This window comes from Pan paniscus, chromosome 6 (assembly GCF_029289425.2).
Source record: "Pan paniscus chromosome 6, NHGRI_mPanPan1-v2.0_pri, whole genome shotgun sequence".
NCBI lineage: Eukaryota > Metazoa > Chordata > Mammalia > Primates > Hominidae > Pan > Pan paniscus.
In genome coordinates, this window is record NC_073255.2 from 45,595,812 (window position 1) to 45,615,246 (window position 19,435).

Consider the following 19,435-nt stretch of genomic DNA (forward strand, 5'->3'; position numbering starts at 1 on the left):
TCATGAAAAATTCAGAACAAAACTTTGAACATTCACATTAGAATGTAATTGCTATTTTATTATAATTGATTCAAATCTATTTTGTAGATTCTGGAAACTTCTAACTGCACAACTTTTTTTTTTAATTAGCAAAATAAACAAATGCATTCAATGGAAAAACTATACAATATAATGAAAATATTGATATGAGTGTTTCTTCAGTTATAAACATTAATGTAGTTGCAGAATTATATATACCATCATATGCCAATTTTGTTCTTGAAATGGTGAAAAATCATACCTTACTTACATGTGCATTTTGGTTTCATTTTTCTTTTTTTTTTTAAATTGAGATGGAGTCTCTTTCTGTCGCCCAGGCTGGAGTGCAGTGGCGCAGTCTTGACTCACTGCAAACTCGGTCTCCCAGGTTCAAGTGATTCTCCAGCCTCAGCCTCCTGAGTAGCTGGGACTGCAGGCATGGTGGCGCCTGGCTAATTTTTGTATTTCTAGTAGAGACAGGGTTTCATCATGTTGGCCAGGCTGGTCTTAAACCCCTGACCTGAAGTGATCCGCCCACCTTGGCCTCCCAAAATGCTGGGATTATAGGGGTGAACCACTGCACCCCGCCTGGTTTCTTTTCTAGAATCGTGGCTGGCTCTTGGTCCTGCCCTAATGAGGGGTGGGGGCAGCTTGTGCATCTCGTGAGCAATGCTGCTTCGCTACTGGCCCCCTCTGGCATTCAAAATCTTCATCACTAAAGGGAGGGCTGAAGGATGACCTTGGAAGAATGTGCTGGTACTCACAGGATACTGTTCTGGAGTTTATTATTCAGAATTAGTCTTGTTCGTGGTGAAAACAGTAGAAAAATAGCAATGACTCCATTCACGGCTAATTGAGCAGTACCTATTAGGGCACTTAGGTGGTTTTGCTTCCTAGAGCAAAGCTCCCTAACCCTGGATTAAGTACCAAACCTTAGTTTTCTATTTGCAAGTTGAGAGATGCATCTCTTCCTCACAGGATTGTGTGAGAGGATTCCATGATAGGGAACTGGGCACAGTATCTGACCCATGGCACAGCACTCAGTACGTGGCAATGAAGAGCCATCAGTGCTCATGAATAACCCCAAACCACATCCTGGCTTAGCAACACCGTGAGCTGATCCAAGCCTCCTGTTAGCAAATTCAAGGCTCTTCATTCTAAAAGTCATCTCCCACTTTGTGCTGTCACACCTCCCCCAACTTCTCTTTAGATGTGATGCCCAATATCTTAGGGCTCCTTCCTTCTCTTGCTCCTCCTGCCTCCAACAAAATCTGTTTTTAAGAGATTATCTAATAACTTCTTGGTCTAAGTCATTATTTCTTTTTATCTTATTTTTCCAGGGTTGTTGAGGTATAATTGACAAATAAAAGTTGTGTATATTTAAGGTACACAGCCTGATGCTTTGATATACTTATACATTGTGGAATGATCACTTTAATCAAGTTAATTAACATATCTGTTGCCTCATGTAGTTGCGTGTGTGTATGTGTGTGTGAGTGTGAACACCAAAGTCCACCTTAGCAAATTTCAAGGATTCATACAGATTTGGAAACTCTAGTCACCATGTTATAAGTAAGATCTTAGAATTTATTCATCTTACGAAACCGAAACCTTGTACTCCTTGACTAACATGTCCCTTTAAAAGGGTCACATGGCTTTAGACCAAAAAAGTAGAGCTTAAATTCTATATTTCAGGCTATAGGAAGAGGGTAGCAGAGGCATCTAAGGGTTGAAACACTTGTTTGAACTCTGGAAATTATACCTTTCATATTCACCTTCTCCACGTACTTGTAAAACTGGTCTCACTAGGCTGAGTGGTTTCTGGCACCCTCTTTCCCCTAAAATCTGTTTCAGAGGTTAGAGTGACCTCTTAAGGAGTGAGTTACTCAGGAATTTCAAATCTGTCAGAAGACATAATTGAAAAATTTTGGGGCATGAGTGGGGTGTGGAGTACTTACCAAATAAGATCCTAGTTTTAAATTTGAGCACACAGACTTTAAAACTTTAGAAAGTAAAAATGTGCTTGACTTTGTGGGTGTGTGGTGTGAACATGGGTGGATAAGCGTGTGTGACTGTGTGTGTGAGTGGTAAGTATCAGTGTGTAGGGTCTGTGGTTACATGTACATGTGTGTACAAATGTGTGTGTGGTGAGTATAAGTGTGTGTGATGTGTGGTGTGTGTGGTATATATATGTGTGTGACTGTGTGTGTTGTCTGTATGTAGTATGTATGACTACATGTATGGTGTGCGTATGTGATGTGTGTGGCTGCATGTGTGTGTGTGTGGCAGGTTTTGACCTCTGCTGAAACAGCAGTTCAGGTGATGGAAGCTTCCTGTTCAACCACAAAACAGATTGTTTTCCTCCAAATTATCCGGACATCGTGGAGCGCTGAGCCAGGATCACTATCTCTACCGTGGAGAGGGAGTTTATTCCAAATAAACATTGTAAGGTTGACAGATTCCTGAGATGAACTTTAGCTTGAGTTTCTATTTACTATAAGTTCCTAAGAAAACTTTGAGAGTATAATTTGTGCTCAAATGCTTCAGTCAGAGTGAATTGTAGGATGGAGGGGATAACTTGAGTGTTTAATCTGTGCAAATGCTGTTTCATATTTTTTTTAAGACTATTTTTTGAGAAGTGGCTCTGGCTGTGTCAGTAGCATTTCCTTCCCCCGCCAAAGGCCACTTGCTCCTTTTTTCTTTGGTGTCCTTTCTGAGCCATGTCCTATCATTCCAGGTATCGCTAATTCAGCACATACATGCCATGATCCCATGTCCTTCGGCTGTGCCCTGCCAGGTGGAGTATGTTGCACTGTCTAACGCTAAGAAAATGGGGAGCTCTGGAGCCAGCAGAGGGAGCTTTCTGTCCAAATTGGAACTGCCTTCAAATTTGCAGCACAGATTCACACTCTTTTTAAAACTTTAGAAGGAACTTTCAGGTAGCCTGGCTTTGTGCATCAAGTAGCATGTATAATTCCACATCTGAGGCATCTATTCAATGCTTCTCGTGAGTGCCTTCCATGCATTAGTTTGCCACTGAGGGAGAGTGCCTGCAACTCTCCTGCACATTGCTTTCAGGTTAATCTTCCCTCTCCACGGTGGAGATAGTGATCCTGGCTCAGGGCTCCACGATGTCCAAGGAATTTGGAGGAAAACAATCTGTTTTGTGGTTGAACAGGAGGCTTCTATTACCTGAACTGCTGTTTCAGCAGAGGTAAAAATGCACCCCCCCCACACACACAGTCACACACACAACATATACCATACATGCAGTCATACATACTACATACATAATACACACATATATATATATCACACACACCACACATCACACACACTCATACTCACCACCCACACTGAATCTTGTTTCACTGCCCTGGCCTCAGCATAAAAACAGAGTGTGAGACTGGACTCTACATGAACTTTCTTGTTCTTTGTTCCTTCATTTATAAAATGAGGCCACTACAACCATGTGGTAGAATAAACAATGACCTCAGCAATATAATATAACTCAGTGCTAAAGCCAAAACCAGGATCAGAGAATAACAGCATCTCAAAGCTGGAGAGACCAGGGTAGCGGAGCACTTGATCCAAGCCCCCGTCTGAGGAGGCAGAAATCTTCCAGGACGGGAGGGTGTTTTCATATGGCAGGAGTCCCAGGACTTACGGCTATAGCCTCTTGTCCAATGTATTGGGTTTCTGCAGCCTTGTGTGTGTGACTTTGAAGAGCCACATGTTTTAACTCCAGGGAAATGAAAAGTGAGCTATCTGATGTAGCTTATACATGAACCCACATCCTTCCATGAAACAATACCATTCCAAATAGAAGCAGCAATAGTCAGCCTCATTCTGATTCTATTTCTTCTATAGAATTCGTGTTTTGTGTGATCATTCATTCAGCAAATCTTTTTTGAGCTCTTCTTGTGTGTCAATTATTGTGTTGCCTAGTGCGGCTGTAGCCACACTGCAAGCACTGCCTCTGACAGCTTATGAAGAGTGCTACGCTGAATGCAGCTAGTTTGGCCATCTTCTATGTTCACCTCCTTCCATTTCCTGGCTCTAGTGTTCTGAATCTCCACACTGAACTTTGATGCCTACAGAGTCACTGTTTCACTTGTTTTTGGTGGTACCAGACATGCAATTTACCAAATAGTCCCAGCTTCCTGCCTTGCAGGCCAGTGGGAAGTTTGCATTTCCTGGCCCATTGTGGTGGAGTAGAACCACGTTACTAGTTCTGGCCAGGACCTGTGAGTGTGATGTGTTTCACTTCTAGGTCAGAGCATCTCTACCTAGCTCCATATCCCTCAGACAAGGAGCTCCAGAGAAGGGCTGGTGCTGCTCCCCAGCCTGGCTCCCTAAGGGACTATAGGAACACAGCCTTTTGCTGACTCCCAAAAGCCACATGCCAGGTATGAGAAATCAACCATTGGGTTGTTTTTTTTGTGTTTGTTTGTTTGTTTTCTTTTTTTCTTTTCTTTTCTTTTCTTTTTTTTTTACAAGGAGCCTATCCCAACTGATTACCTTCATATAGAACATAGCAATTGGGTTCCTGCTTTATTTGGGCTAATCACTAGCATATATTCATTTATTGATTGATTCATTCATTTAACAAATAGGCCTCCAGTTCCTCCTATGTGTCAGGAATAGTTCCGGAGATTCAGCTGTGAACACGAGTCAACGATCTTCCCCATGTCAAGCTTATCTTCCAATGGAGAAGAAGAGGAGTGATCACACTTAATAGGAAAAACAAGCAGGAAATAAAAGCAAAAACACAAATCCAGGTGGGCTTTGTCATTGCTGAGACTACTCCTGATAAATCCCGACATTTCAGGGTACTGTGCAGGAGACTTACAGACAGCAGAAACCCGAAGGCAGCATTCACCTGGATAATGCTAGAAGGAAACATAAAAGGTCAGAGAAGGCCCCGACCATATGTACACGTTACGGACCACTGATGATGCTTCAAGATTGCTGGTCAGGTGAAGGAAACACCATGACCACCCCAAATCAATCACATAGAATTCCATGACTGAGGAAATTCTCTCCATTCTTTGCCTCCTCCAACACCTGCTCTCACTCAGCTCAATCTAGCCTCTTCTTTTGCCACATGAATAGGGTCAGGAGTTAGCAGGAAATAGAACGATGGGAGTAGGAGAGAATGTCTGTGAGAAAAATATAATGGTCCTCTTCCCCTTAATACTCCAGGCACAAAGGGGAGACTCAAGCTCATGGACAGTGAGAATAATTTAGCAGCATCTTCAAGCTGAATCCCAGTACTCTGCTTTCTAGTTTATGTGGTCTTGGAGGTGACTCGATTTATTCCTTTAAAATGAGAATAATACCTGTCTTACAGCATCACTGTGAAGGGGAAGGCAAGCTGAAGAGTACCACATAAGAAGGACTCACTGGCAGCCATTATTTTATGAAGGTAGAATTTTTTTTTCCAAGTGCGTTAGCATCTGTTGTCCATTTGCTTTTTAAAAAATGATTGTAGAGATGGGGTCTCACTATATTGCCCAGGCTGGTCTCAAACTCTTGGGCTCAAGCTATTCTCCAGCCTCGGTCTCCCGAAGTGTTGAGATTACAGGCATGAGCCACCATGCCCGGGAGTTGTCTACCTTCCTACAATACTCCTGAAGAGGATGGCTAGAGAGGAACTCATGTTGTTGTAATCCCCCACAATGAGAAAGCTGCACACTGGTATACAAAATATTACCTCTTTGTTGTTAGGCCACTATGGTTACTTCTTGAGAAATCTGCTTTCTACTGAACATCAATTTATATTTCAAATAAATGAACATCTATAAAAATAGACGTCTGATTGAATATAAACGGGTGAGTTTTTAAATACCTGGATCGTGGGGATTCTAAATGCTAAATTCTCGGTGTATTCGGAACTCATGAATTAAGAAATCCTTCCAGTGGTGCTTATTAGTTGGTATTTTAGGAAAGTAAACATTGAGTAGAAGTATTTAGAAATATTCCATCTGTACACCGGGGCCTGTTGTGGGGTGGGGGGAGCGGGGAGGGGGGAGGGGTAGCATTAGGCGATATACCTAATGTAAATGACGAGTTAATGGGTGCAGCACACCAACATGGAACATGTATACATATGTAACAAACCTGCACGTTGTGCACATGTACCCTAGAACTTAGAGTATAAATAAGAAAAAAAGAAATATTCCATCTGTGCTTGTGAACTCCTAAGGACTGACCTAAGCCTGGAAATTGTGAACTTTTGAATGTTCATCTGTTCTGGCTTCTGCGAGGTCTGTGAACTTCCCTTACTCAATATTCCAGACTAGCTCTTAACTTATTCTGCATGGGAGATACTCCGGAATTCAAATCCTTAAGCAAGCATCCATTTGATTAGAGTTTATGGTAGTTTTATGCGTGAAAAAAATCCCTGACCATTTGCTCTTTCTTTTAGGGAGCTGGTTAAAGAATGATGGCAACCTTGGAATATTATGCTATAGAAGACCTACTGCTTTCTAGAAAATGCTTTCCTGTTTTACATATGCCATAATCCCATATGTGGGTGTTGGCACTTGGTGTTTTAGATGATGAATAATAAAACATACTACATCAAGTCAATGCTCACTTCCATCAGTCTAATGGAGTGTTGGGCATTATTGTGATAATATCCTTAAAATAACTGAGTAAAAAACAAAAAAATCTTCCAACCACAGCCAGTTAACTTCCCTATATAAAAAATGTAGGTTCTTTTTTTATTAGGCTACAAAACTATTTCAAGCAAATGGAAACCAAATGTGTACCAAAAAAGAGCCCATGTGTATTTTCAAACTGTTGTACCTCAATGGTTCATGCCTTTGGGCTCTAGAGCAAAGAGCAGCCAAGTCTCCCTCCTCTCTTTGTGCCTTTAGGAGGGAATAAAATACATACCTGTTGAGAACATGTTTGCAAGATTGTATTAAGCAAGTGACATATTAAAATAGTCCCAAATGTTTTGAATAGAACCATTTTAATATTAGATTAAAAACTACCAAAATAGTAAATACATGATCGTTAAGCTCCAAATACTCTGCTTATTGGAAGAGAGGATTTAAAAAAAATAGAGAGGTTAATCGTATTTTTAAGAGTCCTGAGATGTGGACTTCTCTGATTTCTTGATGTCTGATGAGCAAAGACCTGTGAGTCTCCTAATCAGTAATGCCAATGGAATTTAATGCTCTAAAATTAAAATTTCCCTTTTAAGTCAATAGGTACTCCTCTTATACCAAGAAGTTCTGAGGGGTAAGAAATGTATGAGAATATGACCAGGACAGACAATAATCAAGGAAAGGAGTAGATCCCACATAGGCACACACACATCAAAGCCCACACTCACATATACATATCCACGAGCACAGACACTCAACTTGTAAGCTTAAGTTCATATCATGTCAAACATCAGAGAGGTTTAAATTTTTATTTTCAAGCCAGTGCCCAGGGATGGGCATCTCCAGGGAGCTGAGGATTAGCACGAGGCAGCCCTGCCAGCCATGCCTACATCCCCACAGGCACAGGACAAGCCAAAGCCTTTGTTGTATGTTGGCAATGCACTTTTATGAATGTAATTTCTATTGCTGTTTTTAGCCTTTTCACATCACGTAATGTGAGGCCTTATACTTGTTAAAAAATTTATTTTCAAAATTGAGAAAAATGGTATTCAATGGCCAATGTTTTGAAGAAAGTTTCTTGAATTTCCTTGTATGTTACTCCTTGAGTCCTTCCTGCTCTCGGAATTCATATAATGCTATGTTCTTGGCAAGCTGGGCTGCTGTGGCAAACACAGTGTAATCAATAAATGAAAAATTAAATGCCCTATTATGGGCAAAGCAGGCCTGGCCATAATCCAACGTAAGCCTTTCCTGCCCTCTATATTTATTAGACTTCGCGTTGCCCTTGTTCACGTTCGCCTTAATAAAAGCTAAAAGAGGTGCCAAAGAATAGATTTGTTGAATACTTGACGCCTGTTTTTCTCGCCATTAAAGCATCAGCTCTGATTAGGAGAAGCACTATATCCCGTGGGAACCAGAGCCGGTGGTGGCATTTGGTGGGGGATTTCAAATGCACAGATGTGATCTTTGGACAATGGAAAATCAAATGAGCTGAAGTTGGACGAAACCAGATGTAGAGCCTCCAAGTTCAACCAAATACATTGTAAAGAGGCAATTGTGCTGCTGGGGTAAAGTGATCCAAAAGTTAGACATTTGATGGTGAGTTAAATAGGGCTTGCCCAGCCCACACAATGCATCATCTTGAGGTTCACATCTCTATCTCCCCAAGACGAAGAAATCATCTCAGCACAAGTGTTTTAATGGGATGTAAAAAGGATGATCATCTGTCAGAGCCTTAGAGATGCAGCATCTGAATGGGCTCAGGTTTTGGAGGGTGCTCACACCAAAGGCTCATGCACTCTCCACTTGTCATTTCCCTTAGAGGTATGCAATTTGACAGAAAAGATTGATACTAACCTCCAACTTTTAAACCAGAAAGACAGTGTTTTCCTAGTGGAGTCCAAACCCCTTTGTTTGTATGAATGTTGTGGGGAACCAACTTTGCTTTAAGGGGATCACTTATTAAGCCTAGGATTGGAACAAACATTTTGAGGAATCTGTCAGCCAGTGCCTTATGAACTGCTCCCTGCTCCATTGTAGAGTACAGCTCTCTCGAGAACCAGCTCTGAGGTTCCAGCACGAATTGTCTCACTTGACATGAACTGTAAAACCATTGGCACCACCTTACCTTTTCTATCATAATGCCTATGAATAAAACCCCATAATCCTCTGTTTGTTCTGCCTGCATGTGTCTTTTTTAGTTTAACTTCCTTTCATGATATGTTAAAAATCACATTGACGGTGGGTGCCAAAAGCATTTAATTCCACCTGTGGAGTATGAATTCAAGGTAGCTTCTGCTCATGGGTGGCTCCTTCCCCTCCAGAACAGCCTTATCCCTGAGTTGGCATCCACCATGAGCCTGGAAATCAATCGCTCTTTGGATTTGCAGCCCAAGGGAAGTGAATACATGCCTGGGTAATTGAAGGGAGGGTGATTATGAGTAAATTACAATATAACTCTATCTTGAAACTGATGTGTTGATTTTAAATTGTGATCTAAGATGTTCAGAATGAGGAGGCTTTGGGATTCTTCAAGAAGAGGTCTCTGCTAGAGAAGAATGAAAAGGTTAAAGCTGAAGGGGCTTAATGAATGTGGGATTGAATTCTTATTAATCAGGAAGCTCAGAGGGGTGGGGGCAAGGAGTGAGGACAGTGTTCCTGTGAACACTCAGGGAAATAAAAATCACAAGTGAGTTGAACAAGTCAACAGAATGTGAGGAAAGGAAGTAAGGTGGGCTTTTCCCTTTGTTTATTTCTGATCCGGGAAAGGAGCTGATCCACGACAAAGAAGGGGCAAGGGAAAAGGTACTTTAAGACCTTGTTTGAGTTCAGCCATTTATTGACCGAGATGATCAGTAACATAAAGACATTCACATGCATTATAACTGTATGCTTCAGAGAAGGCCCTGAACTAGCTTAGTGTTAAAAATTAATTAAGGCAATGCAAACACATTGTTTAATAGAAGTGTACGGAAGAATTTATGATGAAAAGGACCTGCCTTCTTTCTCACATTTCTCCTTCCCAAGGCCTGTCTTCAGAGACAACTACTTTTGATCCCCATTATTTGGGAACTGCTCATATTTCTAAATAATGTGATTTTATACTGATAATTAGACTGATGAAATGAGCTTATACTGATCTTTCTTATCAGCTTTTGACATTGTGTAATTGCTTTCCAGTTACTTGCGTGTAGATGAGCTTTTAACTTTCTCACACCTCTTCTCTCCCAATGTGTCTTTGTTTGTTTATCCTTTAGTATGCATTTTGTTTATTTTCTTTAATTAAAGTTTTTATTTTGAGATAATTGTAGATTTACATGCAATTGTAGCAAATAATGCAGAAAGAGCTCATGTACCCGTTACTCAGCGTTCCCCATCTTGCACTGGTAATAGTCCAATATCATCACCAAGATATCAATATTGATATAGTCAAGACACAGAACACTACCTTGCCACAAAGATCCCTTGTCTTACCCTTTCATAGCTACCCTGCTTCCTTCTCATTCTCAGCCTCTTTTTAACCCTGGCAATCACATTCTATTCTCCATTTTTATACTTTTGTAATTTCAATAATAATATTAGCATTATTATTTGAGACAAGGTCTCACTGGACACCAATTGCACAGGTTGGATTCCAGTGGCACAATCCTGGGCTCAAGAGATCCTACCACCTCAGCCTCCTGAGTAGCTGGGACTACAGGTGCATGCCAGCACGCCTGGCTACTTTTTCTATTTTTTGTGGAGACAGGGTCTCACTTTATTGCCTAGGCTGTCTTGAACTATTGGCCTCAAGTGATCCTCTGGCCTCAGCCTCCGAAGTGCTGGGATTACAAGCATAGGCCACTGTGCCTGGCCTAATAATATTACATAAATTAAGTTATACAGTACAGAACTTTTTGGAATTGCTTGTTTTCCTTCAGCACAATTTGCTGGAGATTCATTCAGGCTTTTGCACATTATCAATAGTTTGCTACTTTTATTGCTGAGTAGTATTCCAAGGTATGGCTTTACCACAGTGTGTTTATCGATTCACCCATTGGAGGACATCTGGATAGTTTTCAGTTTTTGGCAATTAGGAATAATGCTGCTATAAACATTCATGCCTAGGTTTTTGTGTGAATCTAAGTTTTCATTTCTCTGGGATAAATAAATGGAGTGCAATTGCTGTTTTTTATGGCAGTTGCATGTTTAGGTTTTTAAGAAACTGCTCAACTGTTTTCCAGGGTGGCTGTACCATTTTACGTTATTGTCAGCAATATTTGAGTGATCTTGTTTCTCCACATCCTCACTAGCATTAATTTTGTATTTGTGACCGGGCGCAGTAGCTCACGCCTGTAATCCCAGCACTTTGGGAGGCCGAGATGGGCGGATCACGAGGTCAGGAGATCGAGACCATCCTGGCTAACATGGTGAAACCCCATTTCTACTAAAAAATACAAAAAAATTAGCCGGGTGAGGTGGTGGGTGCCTGTAGTCCCAGCTACTTGGGAGGCTGAGGCAGGAGAATGGCGTGAACCCAGGAGGTGGAGCTTGCAATGAGTCGAGATCGCACCACTGCACTCCAGCCTGGGCAACAGAGGGAGACTGTCAAAAAAAAAAATTTGTATTTGTGTTGTGGTGTCTGGCTTATTTCACTTAGCATAGTGTCCTCCAAGTTCATCTGTGTTGTTGGCAAATATATTTCAGCCTTCTTTTAAAGGCATGTGTATGTGTATGTGTATGTGTATATGTATATGTGGAGAGAGAGAGAGAGAGAGAGAGACAGGGTCTCACTCTGTTGCTCAGGCTGGAGTGCAGTGGTGCCATCATGGCTCACTGTAGCCTTGACCTACCAGGCTCAAATGATTCACCTCAGCCTCCTGAGTAGCTGGGGCTACAGGCATGTGGCACCACACTCGCCTAATTTTTGTATTTTTAGTAGAGATGGGGTTTCGTCATGTTTTTCAGGCTGGTCTTGAACTCACACGATCCACCCATGTCAGCTTCCCAAAGTGCTGGGATTACAGGCATAAGCCACCATGCCTAGCCTTGAATAATATTTTATTGGATTTATATATCATGTTTTCTTTATTGGTCATCTATCAATGGAAATTTAGTTTGATTTCATATCTTGGCTATTGTGTAGAATGCAAAAATGAACAATGGCAGTGTAGATATCTCTTTGAGGTACGGATTTCATTTCCTTTGAATGGGACTGATGGGTTCTTTGTGAGGAATCTCCATATTGTTTTCTATAATGGCTGCCGGCACCAGTTTACATTCCCACAAACGGTATACAACTTTCCTTTTCTCCATATCCTCGCCAACACTTACCTTTCTTCTTTCTGATAGTAGCCATCCAAATGGGTGTAAGGTGAGGTGATATCTCATTGTGCTTTTGATTTGCACTGCCTGATGATTAGTGAAGTTAAGTTGGCCATTTTTATGTCTTCTTTTGAGTAACATCCATTCAGGACTTTTAACCATGATTAAATTGGATTATTTATTTTTTTGCTGTTGACTTGCATGAATTCCTTATATGGTTGCCTTATTATTTCCAAAAGATTATTTCCTTTGCCATGCAGAAGCTTTTTAGTTTGATGCCATTTCATTAGCCTATTTTTGATTTTGTTGCCTGCACTGTTTGTGTTATATCCAAAAAATTATTGCCAAGACCATTGTTAAAAAGCTTTCCCGCTATGATTCTTCTAGTAGTTTTATGTCTTACATGTTAGACATAAAACTAAGATGTTTTAATCCATTTAAGTAATTAAGTCTTTCATCCATTTTGAGTTGATATTTGTATATGGTGTGAGATAAGGATCTAATTTTATTCTCCTGCATGTGCATATCATATTTTCCCAGCATTATTTATTGAAGAGATCCCCACTTTGTGTTCTGGGCACGCTTGTCAAAGATGTGTGGATTTATTTCTGGCCTTTTGATTCCATTCTCTGTTGATATGTATATTTTTATACCAGTACCACACAGTTTTAATTACTGTAGCTTTTAAATATGTTTTAAAGTAGGGATTTTTTTTTTTTTTTTTTTTTTTTTTTTTTTTTTTTTTTATGCTTCCAGCTTTATTTTTCTCATGCAAGTTTGCTTTGGCTATTCTGGGTCTTTTGAGGTTCCATATGAATTTTAGGATTGTTTTTCTATTTCTGTAAAGAATGCCATTGAGATTTTGGTAGGCATTGTACTGAATCTGTAAATTGCTTTGAATAGTATGGACATTTAAAATTCTTTAATTCTTCTGTTCCATGAATATGAAATGTCTCTCCATCTATGTGTTTTTTAAAATGTCTTTCATCAGCATTTTATAATTTTCAGTGTATAAGTCTTTCCAATTTTTGTTGTTTATTCTTATATATTTTCTTCTTCTTGTTATTATTGTGAATAGGATTGTTTTCCTAATTCGTTTTTGGATAGTTTATTGTTTGTGTATAGAAAAGCATCTGATTTTTGTATGTTGATTTTGTATCTGACTTTACTGAACTTATTTATTAGCTCTAGTATTCTTTAAATTGAGTATTTAGGGTTTTCTATATATGTAGTCTGAAGAGGAAGAAAATTTTACATCTTTTCAGCTTTGGATGCCTTTTCTTTTCTTTTCTAATTGTTCTGGCTGAGACTCCCAGTACTATGTTGAAACAAAGTGGTAAAAGTGAATATTCTTGCCTTTAACCAGATTTTAGAGAAAATAATTTTAGTTTCCTCCCATTGATTATGATGCTAGCTGTGGCTTTTCATATCACCTTTATTGTGCTGGAGTAAGTTCCTTCTATACCTATTTTGTTGAGAGTTTTATGTATAAATGTATCTTACATTTCATCAAATGCTATTTCTGGGTCTATTGAGATAAGTATACTTTTTTCTTTCATTTTGTTACTGTGTTGTATCATATTGATTGATTTGCATAAGTTAAACCATTCTTGTATCCCAGGGATAAATTCCACTTAGTTATGATATATGATACTTTTAATTGCTGCTTAATTTGGTTTGCTAGTATTTTATCGAGAATTTTTTGTATCTATGTTCATTTGAGATATTGACCTGTTGTTTTCCTTTTCTCTAATGTCTTTGGTTTTGGTGTCAGGGTGATGCTAATCTCATTGAATCAGTTTGGAAGTGTTCTCTCATCTATTTTTTGGAAGAGTTTCAGAAGGATTGTTATTAATTCTTCTTTGAATGTTTGTTAGAATTCATCCATGAAGCCATCACATCCTAGACTTTTCTTTGTTGGAAGGTTTTTGATTACTGATTCAATTTCCTTACTTGTTATTGGTTTGTTCAGGCTTTCTGCTTCTTCTTGATTAAGTTTGAGTAGATTGTATGTGTCTAGGAATTTATTCATTTATTCTAAGTTATCCAGTTTGTTGGGCATAGAACTGTTCATAATAGTTCCTTATGATCCTTTATACTTCTGAGACATCCATTGAAATGTTTCCTGATTTTATTTGAGTCTTCTGTGTTTTCTTAGACTAAGTGATTAATTTTATCTTTCAAAAAAACCTAATTCTTGTTGATTTTTAAAATATATTTTTAAAAAATTTCTCATTTGATTTATTTTTGCTCTTTTGCTAACTTTGGATTTAGTTAGTTCTTTTTCTAATTCCTTTGTACAATGTTAGGTTGTGAAGAGGTAAAGAGCTTTCTTCTTTCTAAATATAATTATTTATTGCTATAAACTTGCCTTTTAGTGCTACTTTTTTGCCATCTTTAGGATTTAGTATGTTGTGTTTTCATTTTCATTTGTCTCAAGATACTTTTAAATTTTTCTTTTGATTTCTCTTTTGACCCAATGGGATGTTCAGTAGAGTGTTGTTTAGTTTCTACATATATGTGAATTTTCTTGGTGTTATTGATTTCTGGTTTTATTTCATTGTGGTCAGAAAAGGTACATCAAATAATCTTGATTTTTCTTAAGTGGAAGATTTTTTTGTGTGTGGCCTGATATGTGACCTATTCTGAGGAATATTGTGTGTGCACTTGAAAAGAACATAAGCATACTTTGGCTCTTAGGTTGAAAGTTTTGTATATGACTATTAGGCCCATTTGGTCTATTGTTTTGTCCAGGTACCTGCTTACTGACTTCCTGTTTGACTGTTCTATCCATTATTGTAATTGGGCATTGAAGTTCCCTACTATTATTATATTTCTGTCAATTTCTGTCTTTAGTTCTGATACATTTTCTCTTAATATTTAGGTGCTCTATTACTGGGTGCATGTATATTTAAATTGTTATATATTTATGTTGAATCAACTATTTTATTATTATATAATGACCTAATTTGTCTTTAGAGACATTTATGGCCTTATTTTACACTTATATTTTATCTAAGTGTAGCCACTCTTGCTTTCTTTTGGTTACCATTTGCGTAAAATATTTTTTCCCATCTCTTTACTTTCAGCCTATGTGTCCCTCTAAAGTGAGTCTCTTATAAAAAACATATCACTGGATCATGCTTTTTAAAAAATCCATTCATCCACTCAATGACTTTTGACTGGTGAAATTAATCTATTTGCGTTTAAAATAAATACTGATAAATGAAAAACTATTCTTGCCTTTGTGTTAATTGTTTTCTATTTTGCAGTTGTTTTTCCCTTTTGTCTTGTCTTGATGTCTTTGTTGTTTAATAATTTTTTTGTAGTGATTTGCTTTATTTTCTCTTTATATTTTGTACTATAAGTTTTTTATTTGTTGTTAGCTTCAGGTTTGCATAAACTATCTTGTAGTTATACTCTTCTATTTTAAGTTGATAACTGCTTAACTGCAATTTCATAAAAAAAAAAAAACTACACTTTTACTTCCCCAACATACTTTATGTTTTTGTAGTCAGAATTTGCTTTCTACATTGTGTGTTCATTAACATCTTTTTATGCTTTAACTTTTATATTAGGGTCAAAAGTAAATTCTGTACCACCATTACACTGTAACATTAATCTGTGTATGTCTACATATTTACCTTCACCAGTGAGATTTATGCTTTCATATGCTTTTGCACTAATGTTTAACATTTTTGTTTCAATTTGAAGTACTTCTTTCAGCATTTTTTAAGCTACCTCATGTGGTTGATACTGATAGCCTCTGTCTGCCTTCTTTGTTCCTAGCCATTTTCAGGTATCTTGCTATGAAAATCTCCTCAGCTACCCAGGTGGGATGAAACAAAGTGGGTCTTTAGGGCATTGCCCTGAAATACTGGGGAAGTTGGGAGCAGAATTCATTTCCATTGGTGCTGAGTTCTTCTGGCCTGAGAATGGAATGAGCAAGGCAACATAAACCTGTTCTTCCTACCCTTTCTGCATGCTTCTTCCTTCTCCTTCTTCTTTTTCTTCCTCTTTTTCTTCTCCTTCTTCCCTCTTTCTTCCTTCTTCTCCTTCTCCTCCTCCTCTTCCTCCTCCTCCTCTTCTCCTCCTTTTTCTTCTTCTTCCTTCTCCTCCTTCCTTCTCCTTCTTCCTCTTCCTCTTCTTCTTCCTTCTTCTTTTTGTGCTCCACCTTGTTGCTATACTTCTTAACTAGACTTCTGAGCCCTCCCAGAGCTATTTTCATTAGTGTACAGCTGTCAAATGTTTTTGTGTTTAGTGGGACAAAGACTTGGATCTTCTACTCTGCCATTTTGCTGATATCTAGGATCTATAATTTTATATTTTAGACATGTCTTTGATCTGTTTTGAAATAATTTTTGTAGAAGTTTCAGGGTTTACGTCGAGGTTCTTTTTCTTTTTTTCCTGTGGATGTCAAATTGCTCCAGCACCATTTGTTGAAATGGATATCTTTTCTCTATTAAATAGTTTTTGCACCTTCTGTTTCTCTCTTCTAGTTCATTGACCTATGTTCTAGTCCATTAATCTATGTTTCTACCTGTCTGCCAATAGTCTTGATTATTGTAACTACATAGTGCCTTGATATTGGGGAGACTGATTTCTCCCACTTGATTCTTTTTTCCTCAAAATTATTTTAGCTATTCCAGTTTCTTTGCCTTTCCATATACATTTTAGGATACTGTTGTTTATATCTACAAAAATCTTGATTTTGAGATAAATTGCATTAAAGCTGTATATTAATTTGAGGTGTTTTATTCCAATCATAAATATATGTTTCTTTAATTATTCAGAGCTTTGATTTCTTTCATTAGCATTGTATAGTCTTTGGCAAGTCCTGTACATATTTTGTCAGATTTACCTGAGTATTTTATTTTGAGTGATTATATATTGTATTAGGTTTTTAATTTTGTTGTCCATATTTATCACTAGCATACAGAAATACAATAGATTTTTACATGTTTATCTTTTATTCTGTAATCTTGATGATGCACTATTTTTAGGAGATTTTTGTAGACAATCATGTCATTTGCAAATAGGGACATTTTTACTTCATTCTTTCTAATCTATATGTCTTTTATGTCGTATTCTTGCTTTATTGCACTGGCTAGAATTCCAGAAATAAGTTGAATGAGAGAACTGACAGCAGAAATTCTTAAGGAGAAAGCATTCAATCTTTTGCCATTAAGTACAATGTTAACTGTAGGTTTATTGTAGATGGTCATTATCAAGTTGACAGGTTTCCTATTTCTATTTTTTAAGTTTTTTTAAAAGTCATGAGTAGATGTTGAGTTTTGTCAATCTCTTTCTATATTGATTGATGTAATCCTGTGATTTTTCTCCTTTTGTCCTATTTTTAATTTTTAAATTATAAATTGACAATTTATAATTGTATACGTTTATGGGGCACAAAGTGATTTTATGATTTATGAATACAATGTGGAATAACTAAATCAAGTTAGTTAACATATTCATCACCCCATATACTTAACACTTCTCGTGGTGAGAACATTTGAAGTTTACCCTCTTAGCAATTTTGAGTTGTGTAATACTCTATGCTCTATTTTGAGCAATAGCGATCAAAGAAGTCGTATTCCTTCTGTCGAAGACTTTTTACGTTTTGGCCATCATCTCCCCACAACCCCCAGCCTCTGTAACCACTATTCTATTCTCTGCTACTATGGGTTCAATTGTTTTGGATTCCACATATAAGTGAGAATATTCAGTATTTGTCTTTCTCTGGCTTATTTTACTTAGCATAATGTTCTTCAATTCCATGCATGTCGTTGCAAATGACAGAATTTCCTTCTTTCTTTCAGTCTGAATAGTATTTTATGGTGTATATATACCACATTTTGTTTACCTATTTATCTGCTCACGGACGCTTAGTTGATTCTATAACTTGGCTATCATATTAATGCTGTAATAAACACAGGAATGCAGAGATATCTTTAACAATTGATTTCAGATCTTTTGGTTAAATACTCAGAAGTGAGATTGCTGGATCATATGGTAATTTCATTTTTAGTTTCTTGATGAACTTTCATACAGTTTTCCATAGTGGTTGTACTAATCTACATTTCCACTAGCAGTATATAAGGTTCCCTTTTCTCCACAGCCTCACCAATACTGGTTATCTTTTGTCTTTTTGATAATAGGCATTGTGACAGAGGTGAGATGATATCTTATGGTTTTAATTTGCATTTCCCTTGTGATTAGCAAAGTTGAGCACTTAAAAATATATTTGTTGGCCATCTGTGTGTTTTCTTTTGAGAAATGTCTATTCAGTTTCCCTGCCCATTTTTAAATTGGGCTTTCTGTTTTGTTGCTATTGAGTTGTATGGGCTCCTTATATATACCGGATATTAACTCCTTATTGGATGTACGGCTTGCAAATGTTTTTCTCCCATTCCATAAGTTATCTCTGCTCTCTGTTAATTATTTCTTTTGGTGTGCAGAGGCTTTTTAGTTTGATATAATCCCATTAGTCTATTTTTGCTTTTACTGCCTGTGCTTTTGGGATCAAATTTAAAAAAATCATTGTTCAGACCAACATCATATAGTTTCTCACCATGTTTTCTCCTAATAGTTTTACATTTTTGGTTTTAATATTTACATCATTAATCCATTTTGAATTGATATTTTAATATCGTGTCAGATAAGGGCTTACTTTCATTCTTCTGCATGTGGATATCTGGTTTCCCCAACACCATTTATTGAAGAACCTATCCTTTTCTCATTGTATATTCTTGGCACCTTTTTGGAAATCAATTGACCAAACATGCATAGGTTTATGTTGGGGCTTCCTATTTTGATCCATTTGTTGATGTGTCTATTTTTTTTTTACCAGTATCATGCTGTTTTAATTACTATAGCTTTGTAATATAATTTGAAATCAGGTAATGTGATATTTCCATCTTGTTCTTTTTGCTCATAATTGACTTGGCTATTAGGGATTTTTTTTTGTAGTTCCATATGAATTTTAGGATTTTTTTTTCTATTTCTATGAAAAAAGGCATTGGAAGTTTGATAGAGACTGCATTAAATGTGTACATCACTTTGGGCAGTATGGACATTTTAACAATATTCTTACAGTCCGTGGATATAGAATATCTTTTCACTTATTTGTATCTTCTTCAATTTATTTCACCAATGTTTTATGGTTTTCAGTGTGCAGATCTTTCACCTCCTTGGTTAAATTTATTCCTAAGTGTCTTACTATTTTCATAACTATTGTAAATAGGATTGTTCTCTCGATGTCTTTTTGGGATCGTTTATTTCCAATATACTGATTTCTGTGTTTTGATTTTGTATCCTATAACTTCACAGTATTTTAAAAAATTAATTCTAACAGTTTTTGGGTAAATTCTATTTTCTCTACATAAAATCATGTCATCAGCAAACAGTGATAATTTTACTTCTTCCTTTCCTATTTGAATGCCTTTTATTTTTTCTCTTGCTTAATTACGCTGGCAAGGACTTCCAATATTATG

At 37.4% G+C, this 19,435-nt stretch overlaps 1 long non-coding RNA gene across 3 annotated transcripts in view; it reads right to left on the reverse strand.

The window, feature by feature from the left end:
* The window catches only part of LOC117980934 (uncharacterized), a 370,564-nt gene that overhangs the window by 28,834 nt on the left and 322,295 nt on the right, over nucleotides 1-19,435 (reverse strand). The window lies entirely within an intron of this gene.